Source organism: Pieris brassicae, chromosome 4 (genome assembly GCF_905147105.1).
Source record: "Pieris brassicae chromosome 4, ilPieBrab1.1, whole genome shotgun sequence".
Taxonomy (NCBI): Eukaryota; Metazoa; Arthropoda; class Insecta; order Lepidoptera; family Pieridae; genus Pieris; species Pieris brassicae.
In genome coordinates, this window is record NC_059668.1 from 13,943,946 (window position 1) to 13,956,074 (window position 12,129).

General features: G+C 34.2%; 1 protein-coding gene across 2 annotated transcripts in view; it reads left to right on the top strand.

Moving 5' to 3' along the window:
* The first annotated feature begins 1,660 nt into the window (after positions 1-1,660).
* LOC123707987 (GATA-binding factor A-like) overlaps positions 1,661-12,129 on the top strand; it is a 42,082-nt gene continuing 31,613 nt past the window's right edge. For both annotated transcript variants that reach the window (XM_045658384.1, XM_045658386.1), the window contains exon 1: positions 1,661-1,752. The gene's annotated coding sequence lies outside the window, so the exon portion shown is untranslated. The remainder of the gene's footprint in view (positions 1,753-12,129) is intronic.

Genomic DNA, 12,129 nt, shown 5'->3' on the forward strand with positions numbered 1-12,129 from the left:
TTTGTTTTAATATTTTATTATTAAAATAACTAAGTGGGTTAAGAATATTGTAACTACTATAATAACAATAATTTCTTAATAAAATTTTAAAGCATAAATTAATGACTAAGCAACAAGAACTTTCCCACGCAAGTACGTAGAACACTTTCAATCCTTGCAAAGTACCTGTCCTTAAGCCAATTGCTAATGATTTCCTGGAAAATGAAATATTTCCGATTAGGTATTAAACATTATCTTAGAAATTCAATCTTTCGATAATTTTGTTTTTTAACCGTCAAACATTTCGCTTTTTCTCAGGGTCTTGATGAAAACGGAAAAGAGAGGATCATATTAAAGTGAGATACGTGAACAGTGTGGGTTAAAATAATTCGAGACGGAATACGAAAGGGAATTCTTATGTGGTTTGGCCATGAATGAATGAATGAGAAACGGTTATGAGCATTCTTTAAGGCATTTTTTGCCGCGCACCACCACTATGTGGTACCAGCTTCCTACTGAAGTATTACCGAACCAATTCGACTTCCTTCAAGAAAAGAACGTAACAATTCTCCAAAGGCTGGCTCGCGAGCCCACTGCCATTGAGAATGTCCATGGGCGGCGGCATCACCTAACATCAGATGAGGCTCCTGCCCGTTTGCCCCCTATATATATATATATATATACCGAGCCAACCGTGGATGGCTAAATCGGGTTGGGTAGGCTTTGTCGTACATACCTGGATCAAATCCAGGATGTGCTCTGGGGCAAACTAAAATTACCCATAACCGACGAGCATGCACGGTACTTTTCATGAAAGTGGATGTTGCGAGAGAGGTATAGGGCCGTAGCAAGTGATACGGTCTCGTGTCCCTACCCCTGCAGAGGGGGGATAATAAAATAAATATAAATGCGATTGCAAAAATGTTTGGTAGTTTTGGTGTTACAAAACAGACATACTTATTCTTCACAAACGAATTTGAAGTTTATAGGTAGGTACTTTTTTTTACAAACCTTATCTAAAAAAATTACCTACTCATCGGACTCTCTTTCTTACAGCGTAACCACGATTTGACAGAACGAGACGCAAGAGCGCTATAATTCGATGAATTTATTTCTTATAAATAAAGTAAAGGATATAAATCCAAACTAATGTAATCTGTCAGTTTGTTTTTAAGCAATATATTTTATAGATACCTACTTACTACCTTTTATATTTTTGAGTTGAAGAGTGAAAAAAAATCAAACTATGGAAATATGAAGACATTTTTAGTAAAAAAAGTTTGTTCATAATATTCATGAATATTAAACAAAACAAAACTTCTCTATAAAGTATAACTACCTTAAATAAATTCTTACTTATTCAAACGTGATCATGATTGACGTGCAAAGCTACTGAATTACTAGACATAAGTACACAAGGTGCAGCATAGGGGTATGGGGCCAAGTACGGCCGAGCACAATAATTAACGTCGCGATTGATTTAAGCCAAGTACCAATTAATTAGGGAAGGCCGCCATAAACAAAGCTCCATTAGGGCCGCGCGAGCCCCCTCGTAAATCTCCGCCCACCGCACCCCGCTACCCGCGCACCCCTCACACGGAAAAGCCCGTTTTCCGCGACCGCGCCTTCGCCCAATGCGCGCGTTGGGCGGGGCTCCAGTATTCGGGCGACGCTCGCCCTGTGCACACGTGTTTTGACGCCCGTCCTTAGTGAACTGTTTAGTGCTGTGACTCTTGTTCAGTGAGTGATTTCTGCGTTGTGCTGTTGTTAATCGTAAGTTTTTTTAGAATAACAAAATTATATATGATACATTATTGATATTAAGGATATCTTTTTTGGAATACCTAAAAGCTCTTGTTTAAATTTTAAAAACAGTAATTATTTGAAAATAATTCGCTCGTAATCTTTTTTAAGCTCTTCGTAAGCTCTACAATATCTATACTATCTATGCTTAGTTTAACCTTCACAAGTGCATAATTTCGACTAATGTATTTCCGCCTACATAGCTTACAACGGACGTCAGTTATATAAAAAAAAGTTGTTTAATGTGTATTAGGTACAAGGAACTCTTATACCTCATTTACTTCAGTTAGAGCTTTTTTTATAATCAATAATGACAATAATCAAACTATTGTAGGGTCTTTATTGTGTACCATAGGTCTAACTCAGTAATACGGGTCATTTATAGCTCCTAAGCAGGTTTATATTATCACGGGACTATTAATTTAACAAAATATCTAATAGTTCTTACATATATAATAGAAATATTGATTAGCTGACCTTTAATCGAAACAGTTTATGCTCATTTCGTTTATAAAGGATTAACTACACATTATATAATTAAATTAATAACAGTATAACTTTACAGATTCTAAACGGTTTAAATCTTTTAATTGTAAGTTCTATTGTCACTTTTGGCATCTAAAACTAATGAAGTTAGCAACGCCAGAGTCGCATGTAAGGTGGAGTAGGTAATTATATAGCTGTCAAATATTACATAATAAAATATAATACAATTCTGTGGTTGTTACCAAGGTATAAAGTGTAAAACAACAATCTCAACATTTTGTTCACGTTAGAAGTTAGGAATAAAAACCGGCGTGGCAGTTATGCGAACAAATAAATGCTCGTTTGCTTGCGTCATTTGATTTATTTAAAAAATTTTTTTAATGTTATATATCAAGATTGGTGTCTAGCTTTAATGACGTAAGTGTTGTCAACATAATAAATGTATCCACTGCAGCGACTTCAAATTCCACGACATATGCCTTTCCGCAGACTACTAGAACTTGTACTTGCTCTTTTGTAAGGCTTAATTTAAACAAAAACTGTTTGAGCACAAACAAAACGGCGAGTTGGGACAGTTGTCGAACTATACTGCCTCCGTGGCTACGGGGCTCATGGAATGTGACTGGATTTGATCTCCAGCAAAACGCCTTAGTTACAGGTTAGGCAGAAGTGTTATCTTGATACTTTGTTCACCAACCAGAAGGACCGATCAAGTGAAAGACTCATTGTCCTCAAAACTGTACACTGTCATAAGAGAGGCGCTGGACAGCAACCGATGGAAGCAAATAGTCCGCTCTAGATGCTTAGTTGCTGACCACGACGCTCAGACATGAGCTGCCGATTAAAGAGAGAGAGAGGCAGAAGTGAATCCTAAACAGACGCATAAAGATTTTTGGCTAAGTTAGGTTAGTTCAGTTTAGACAGGCGGTAGGTAGGTGCAAGCGGTATGGTGGGCTCAGGGGGTGGGTTTCTCCCCTTTGATTAGCAGATTTAGAGATTACAGTCCTACAGTCTCCGCTATAGCGAGACAAATTAAATAAAAAAAATAAAATACAATTTAAAAAAATCCTTTATAAAAAAAATTATGTAAAAAAAGTTTAGGACCAATTGCCGAGCCTAGCAATTTGTCTTGCAAGTTGTTGGGTAATTCTAATGAATAGAATCATATATATTTATATTCATATTTGAAATCATATCAGGAAATCGTTTCTCACTTAATGTTATTGCTATTGTAATAAAAAAATAATAAGTGAATTCTCACATAAATTACAACACAAATATATTTAATTAAAACAAATGGATATTTTCGTTTATTGAATCTCACCATAAAAAAGTAACACTTGACCACGCGTTGTTTTTTGATATGTACTAAATTTTTTTGGATTAATTAATAGCAATGATACTGAGATGAACTCACTAAATTGAATTAACGTTTATAATTAGTTCGTTTAATATGTCATGGCTTGATAATGGAACTGACATGGTCATCTTTTTCATGATATTGGCAAGTAGCAGAAGCAAAGGGAACGGACCAGAATCCTATGGCTTTAATAGGGGACTTTTCCTACTTATTATAATTACTTTTGCTGTAGTAGTTGTAGGTATTACAGTTAGTAAAACAGCAATTAAGTTTAATTACGATATTAAATAGATATCCGGGAAACAATGTGTGTTTGCAATATGCAATAAAACTTTTAAACGTATTTATTAATCTCCTTAGAACTATGAACGTGGTGGTCATGCTATGGCTGTCTCTGATTTTCCTTCAATTTCCTTCCTGAATACTGACTGCTAACTTTTTCTATTATTATTATTTGTATGTACTGAGTATTCGATTCTTATTTGTTTTTTTGCGACTGAGGCGCAAACTAGCTGCTGTGGTCTCTGGCAGAATGACCAACGCTGTGGAACAACCTGCTCCTCAGCATAATGCTGAGCCCGGGCCAATTACAACCAAAACACACACGCATTACTGAATTAAACCTTTTTCTTTAAAAAAAATTGTTATCACTCTGTTATTATTCTTATTTATTTATTTTTATTGTTTGATTATTGTTATTTTATGTGTTTCTGTGTGTGTTTTGTTAATAATAAATGATATGTCTGTCTAAATTAAAAAAAAAACTCTTAAAACTATTCTTATATGAGCTCCGCGCGTCGTGTGACGCAAAGCTAATAATTTACACAAAAACTTGCTATAGAAGAAATCGCGATGGATAGTGACAATAATTTTTTTGTCATTATACAAGTTTTTTAAAACAAATATAGTATTATCGAATAAATGTAAAGAAACTTTATCCAATAACCAGGTCTAGGAGTTATATGTTTTTTAAAGTCAAATTATACCATGTAATCAAAGTAAATATTAAAATACAGTGTGGAAGGCAGCCAAGCAAAGCAGACAAGCTCGGCTAATATTAATGTTGTAATATAACATTTATACCCATCTAGTAAGAGTCATATTTAAGTAACAACAACATATTGCTCAGCGCTCTCATTTGATCTCAGCCATAAGCGTAAAAGTTTTTTCTTGTTACATTAATAAAATAGAAATGACATTTCGGATTAACTACCTCATATATTTACATAGGATCTGCATATTGTTAGCGCTCGCCCTCTCGAAATGGCGTAAATTGCCAACCATAAAGGCATAATTATAATTATGTTGTAAGTAGTGGAAGTAGAAAGCAGGTGTGTAATTTTTGTTTTATTGTAAGTAAATAGATGCTTTACGAGCGTCTTATAGCGGCTTGAAATGGCATTCTTAAAATATATTATTGATATATTATGCGCATAATTTTATAATGTCGCAGGAAACTTAAAGAAACCGTACATTCGAGTGTGTTGTGAGGAATTGCAATCTTATTGCGTGCAGTGTAAAGTCTGTATTCCCGTGACGCAGCGGCCCCTGCGCTCCGGACACATCATAACTGATTTTTAAATGTAGAAAAATATACTAATTAATAAAATTTATTGAAGAATTATACGCCGGCGTAATGGATTTATCTGATAGTACAACTTATAAATAATGGAGTGGCAGATTTTAATCTCGATCTGATATTGATTTAGAATGTGTAACGCGGACACATGTGTGCGGATGAGCTAGTGTGCGTCTGGCTAAACTGGCTTAGCTATAAGAAAGCTAACAAGCTAAAACACCAAACAGAGCTTTTGATTTTTGACTTAATACTGAGAATATTTCCCAAATATTGCACAAAACCGCTTGTGAGCGATCCAGTAGGCTATAGCCGGCCGACGGCGACGCGAATACAAATCCTTATTCCTGGTTATGACGTCATTTTACTGCCCTCAGACTAACGGAAGAGTGCATTGTGTAAAGACAGCAGGTAGCCACGGCGGTTCAAGGCGGCGCCAGTGGGCATAGCCTTTCCCTTACTCATCGCACCGCAAGACAAAAGGGTGCAGAAAGGACCCAATATAAATCACCATATTGCCAATGTTTAGCCCTGTTGTTCAATTTGCACTTGACTGTGAATCATAGAGATATCGTTCTATTTTTAACGTTCTTTCCTATCACCTAAACTACCTACTACTAACTATCTGCGTCGTTCCACAACGTTTTAAGGCAGTTTTTGCCACGCATCAACAACTATGTAGAACCTGCTGCCCACTGAAGTATTACCGAACGAATTCGTCTTAGGTATACAAAAAGACCTTACAATTCTTAAAAGACCAACGTACTCGTGGGCCTTTTGGCATTGAGTTGCTATGGGCGGCGGTATCACTTAACGTCAGGTTAGTCTCATACCCCAAAGGTTTAAAAAGCTTGTTAGGTTCCTATGTTTAATACTTGTATCTTGTGGAAGATACAGAGTAGGTACCAACCGAGGCCTTCTACATGCAATTAAAAAAAAACAGATTTTAGCGTATTATTTTATTAATTAATCTATAATCAGTACTGTTTGCTATAATGCGCATTGTCACGGGAGTGAAATGTCATTTCAGATTCGTTTTAATATTTCCAATCGTTTATTCAAATTTTTCATTACGTCATATTTTAATTTGGGGATGACAAATTACCCGTTTATATGTGACTGTAGAACACATGTTTCATATGTTAATAAAAAAAACAATAAGTCAATATCGTGCGGTGTCATGTTAAGATGTAGGGATGCGCAGGAGCCGATCGCTTTACGAGGTCCATAAAGGTGTTGGACTTTGAGTTCTGAACACTTGACGAAATAATTTCGTTAACGTATAGATTTATTTCAACAACTTTCTATATTGTTAAGATTTACCATTTTCCTTATAAATATAACAAAAATTGTTAAAAATAACATAAGGAACAAAGTTTGGAGCATGTTTTGTTAACTGAGGTTACCCGAATAGCGGCCATCTTTGTTAACAGTCATTACCATTGCATAGTTTTGGAGCCCCAGAACGTATAGTATATGTACATACGTGTTGGGTACACGTACGTACACGTACAGCTTTTAATTGATAACTTTTCTAAAATTTTCGTTTCTATTAAATTTGTTGTTTCTTTTCTATAGGATAGAATACAGATAAACTATTTTAGTGGATGCGATACAAGCCTTTGTTGCAATTATTTGTAGTCTCAGTCTTATCATGAATTAAACACAGTTAAAGAGTCGGTTGCGCAAATCTCAGGTACGATTGGTTCAAATTAATTTATCAATTGAGGCTTTATCTATCTCGTTCATTAGTGATAACATAACTATTTTGTCAACTTAACAAACTGACCTCCACAAAGTCTGTACGTTAAAAAATGTATATATAGTTGAATAGATAGTTGTGACCCTTTTCAGAGAGAATTAATGTCCCAAAAAAACTCTCCGGTGATGTCAGGCGCTAGGGTGGCGCACCTTAATTAGCGATTAACGAGTTTTTGTGCAATTCGTCAGCTGTGGAATGTGGGATCACATCATAAATCAACACCGGTCTATCACGACATCAGATAAGTGGCGAGACGACCGGAACTCACTTCCTTTAGTCTACTCTTGGAGAGCAAACTTGTATTAACCAATATTAACGAGCATCTCTACTTTTAAAATAAATCTTGGTGCTGATTGTGGCACTGACAGATTACTTTTCATCGCAGTAACAGCAAGAGATAAGTTGTTACAGAGAAACTATTCCTGTCAAGGGATTCTAATTAATAATCGCGTTTCAATCTAGCGTTTGGTAGAGTAGCAATGACAATTTTTGACGTTAGACAATTTTTCTTAGTTTAATAAATATAAAGCATTACTATACATTTATATAGTGTAAAATGAATTATATATATGCGTGTATGTTACTTATATAAAAATAAAATAGTTTCACTACACCTTTTTTAGGTTTGGGCTTCAGATTTTTGTATCTGTTTGATAATCATTTGACAATCTAATAGGCAAGTAGGTGATCCGCCGCCTGTGCCTGACAGTTGCCGTCGACTTTTTGCTTCTAAGTCAAGCCGGTTTGCTCACGGTGTTCGCTTCTTCACCGATGGAGCGAATGTTAATTGCACACATACAATGAAAGTCGATTGGTCCAAGCACGGCTGGGGATCGAACCTACGATCATAGGATATCTCTAAGGAATCATTTAAAATGCTCTACACATTTCTAAGATCACTTTTAATTATTAAAAAATTTAAACCAGAATAAATGGAATACGTACTTTCTACTGCCTAACATTGTTGACAGCAATAATAAGGTTACTTGAGAAACATTTTAGCATACAGAATTTGTTGGTTTAAATTTAAAAAAGTGCAACCGTAATCTCGGCATCACTATTAGTCGCCACTCACTTGATCTTATCTTTTGTGTATTGTGTCCCAAAGTCTTGGCTGGGACCAATTAATTACAAACTATTTAGCGACTGTGTCCGTAAAAGAAACGTTTTATGGGTTTTTAGTCTGATTTACTCATCTTGTTACATTAACTGTATTTACTGTTTGGAACGAAATTTGACAAGTGATGTAGTTCAAATGTCCAGCATTCTTGAAACAGTTTTGGAAAAGTTTAAAGTGTTGACCAAGTGTCACACATCAAAGTTTATAGGATACATCGTTCGTGTTATCCTTCTAGCTGAGTCAAACATAGGTTTTTATTTACGGGTTCGTATATTTTCATTTTTCTTTTCTAAATATTACTCGTATATTATTAATGTTAAAATTCATTTAAATTCTAATACAAATTTTACATTTTACACACGAAAACTGATTCGTAGTAAAAATGTAAGTAAAATATATAAGCGGAAAATAATTAAAATTCCATTGAGATGTGATCTTCAGATAACTGATCTGATTGAGATTAGCGCGTCGATCAACGACGCGTGCGCAGCGCAATATCGCCTATAAGAAATTATATATTCAATCTATATTTAAGTTTTAATAATTAGGTTTTAACATAATAGTTGGTCCTACCTAGAAGTCTGTTTTATATTGATCTTGATTACATTTGTATTTAGCAATAAAAAACAATATAATATGAGGTTACGGTATTTATATGGAATTTGTATCATTTATCTCTAATATATACTAATCAAAAAGTGTCTGTGTGTCGATAGTAATCTATGGAACTATTACACCTATTTGAAATCATCTCTTTAGTGATACATAATTTCTAAGTAATAGGCATTATATTGCATTTATCCGGAATTAATGATTGAGGTTTTCATTTTGTAATCGTTCATACAACTATAACATAGTCAAGGAACAGCGATGTATAGATTCATCAAATGTTACAATTATTGTTAATTATTTATCGGACCAAATGTGTCCACGCAAGTATCATCCCGTACCAAAGCCGTCCCACCCTCAAAGGGATCATAGATTGCTTGCCTTTGTCTCTATGTATTCACATACCTACATCATTAGTCCTCAACTTTCGATAAATTTCGCTTTAAGTTACAAATTGCGTCTACGATAATCTTACTATTCCTTTTTTATTAAATTCCCTTCCCTGCTGTTTTCTAAAACACGTAATTATCTGTTATCGTATAGGTATAATATAGAATATTTAAATGATTGATGCAATTATTACGCAAGTTCTACTTGACATATATCTTGGCATCAAAGTGGAGCCAACTTTTTAGCAATATACCTACCAATATACCGTATGTACCTCTTTCATAAAGGGTTCCAAAATATGAGGTCAAAATACAAGCTAAATTGCAAAAATCCAAAACGCTGTAACAAATTCATCAAAAGAAATGGTATGTGAAATTTTACACCACAATTACTCACAAACCAAAATGTATTTATTTGTTTACCTGACATCGAGTGGAGTTAATAACACCAAAAAAAAGCTGGCGCCTGCGCATTAGGGGCTGAGTTATTTATAGGGATTAGGGTTAGCTGTCTCGTTTGCTCGAATTGTGGAACGTATATTGCTCTCGCTCCCTCTAACAATTAGTCGAGACCCGTCAATAGCTCAATAAATGGAACAATGGATGAGGTTTGTGCAACGTGGCTCGTGCCGTTCGCCCGTGACGTCAGTATCGGCCCCCTGCCACTTATTGCGTAACCTATTGTTAGAAAGATTTTGATATAGGTGGGATGAATTTGTTGGAAAGTATAATGATTAATGGTGCGTAGGCGTCGCGCTTTGATAAAGATATTTATCTCATTTCAGCTTATTATGCACAGGGCTGTTACAATACGAGTTCAAAAAATAATAATGTTAGGAATATGAATTATACGACGGTTAGTAGTTTAATATAATTTATCCATTATGTTGGTGTAATATTAGGAAGGTTATAATACAAACACATTATAACAATGTCTTAGCTAAACAGCTTTCAATCTTAAATATTCTTATATTTATTTATAAATTGTTTACTGAGACATAATTGAACGATCCAGCCTAACTTGTGACTAATAAGTAATATAAATCTAGCATAATTAAATAAAACTGGCATATAACATAAAAAAGTGTCCAATAACACTACTTACAGTCTCTAAAGGAAATACACTTTAACGTCAAGCACTTAAGCCTAGTGCACTGTTATATTAGTCATATAGTTTTGTCCTTTTCAATCTTCTCTCGTGGTGTTAAATAGCCTTGACATTCATCCTCGAACAAAGACTGTACCATCATACCTATAATCCCAATATTAATTATAAAAAATTATCTAAAATGAAAAGGATTTTAGTTCACTTTATAACAAAGTTAGTTTTATATTTTTTTTTCTATACTTCTATCGGGACATTTCTGTGTCTATTTTACTTAACTAATCTCATCTATTGCCGTCTCGTTCATAACTTCACCATTACACCATGGCCCAACAAAGCCGAATTGGGTTTTATTTAGTTAAAGGTAGGTACTATTTAATAATTTTACATAGATTTTTCCATTCGTGGCCTTTTGTATATACTCGTATTATGTATTCTATATTTGGCTATATATTTAGTATTATTCATTTTTGCTATTTATATTACTTAAATTAAGTTAGCTGTAATGAAATAAATAAATATTTGCGTTCTTTGTACTACTAAAACGATTATTTTTCACCGAAAATCAAATCCGGTCCGGCCCACTTTTCATTATACCAACAAAGCTACAATAATTCAAAATTCAAATATTCGAAATTTCTTTATTCAATAACAAGTTACATTGTTTTAGCAGGTATTGGAGCCCCTGAACTAAGTCTAGGGAGACCTGTAACCCGGTTTAATGAAATAGTAACTTAACAATAATTGACACCAAATTAAATTATAAGGAATAACAAAAGGCTAAGTCTTCTAACTAAACTAAAGAAAAAGGTTACAGGAGACATTTTTACACACCAGAATGATAGTCTTAGGGAAGGGATGGATGGGAACAAAGCTACTTGGTAATTAATGATTTAATTTCGAATAATAGCTAAGGATATTTATTAAGAATCCTATTAAGTTTGTTGGAAAGATGACTAGATAGATAAGAAAATTGGCGGTGTGAGAATTTGGTTTTACGTTGAACAATTACATTACATTAAACTTTAAAATAATAATAATAAAAATGTAATTAAGGGTTTTTATGGAACCATTCGTCTAAAAAACTTAAAACAAATTGTTGCTCAATATTTTTCTTCCTATTTATAATGACGTTGATCAAGTGTAAGACCTCGTCAGCCGCTTGTCACATTGACATAAAGTATTTGACAGTCCAAAGACGGTAATGTGAGCTAATGACGACAAGTGAGGTGTCGACAACACTACGTTCACACCTGCTCTGCAACGGGAAGGTCTAAAATGCTTATTTAATGGAATAATAATACGTGCTGTTACCACATACACCATACCACATACACCTGCATATTATGAAATTAAGAAAATATCTCTCACATAAATTGTACTATGGACTAATTAAATTAGAATTTTACAAATAACGAAGGTATGCAATCATACTTCGAGTATAACATACGACGAAGAATCCACGCCAAATATATTTATATTTTATATTGACGTCGGGGCTGAAAACCAAAACTGAGCGCCTAAACACTTTACGCCAGCACCACTATGTGGAAACTACCCATTATATTTCAGAACCAATTCGACTAAATTCAAGATGACTTAAAGTACTTACGATCCCTTTGGTATTGAGAGAGTTCTCTAAGAACGTTTTTAAGGCCTTCTGTACTTGGAAACAAAGATTCCTAGAAAGCTTACAATTAGTATATTTACATAGTAACATTAAGTACATTGAACTAGCACTAATTACAATTTAATATTTTTAAAGCAACGTTATGATGTTACAAATAGATAAATAAAAAATCTTCTTTTTATGCTGATAACGAGAGACCACATCGCCAGTCCTATAATTCAGAACGTGTCTTGTCGTTGTAAACATAGGTTTTATGTATAACGGGGACAATACAAATTACTAGATACAAAAATATCCATATTGTACTAGG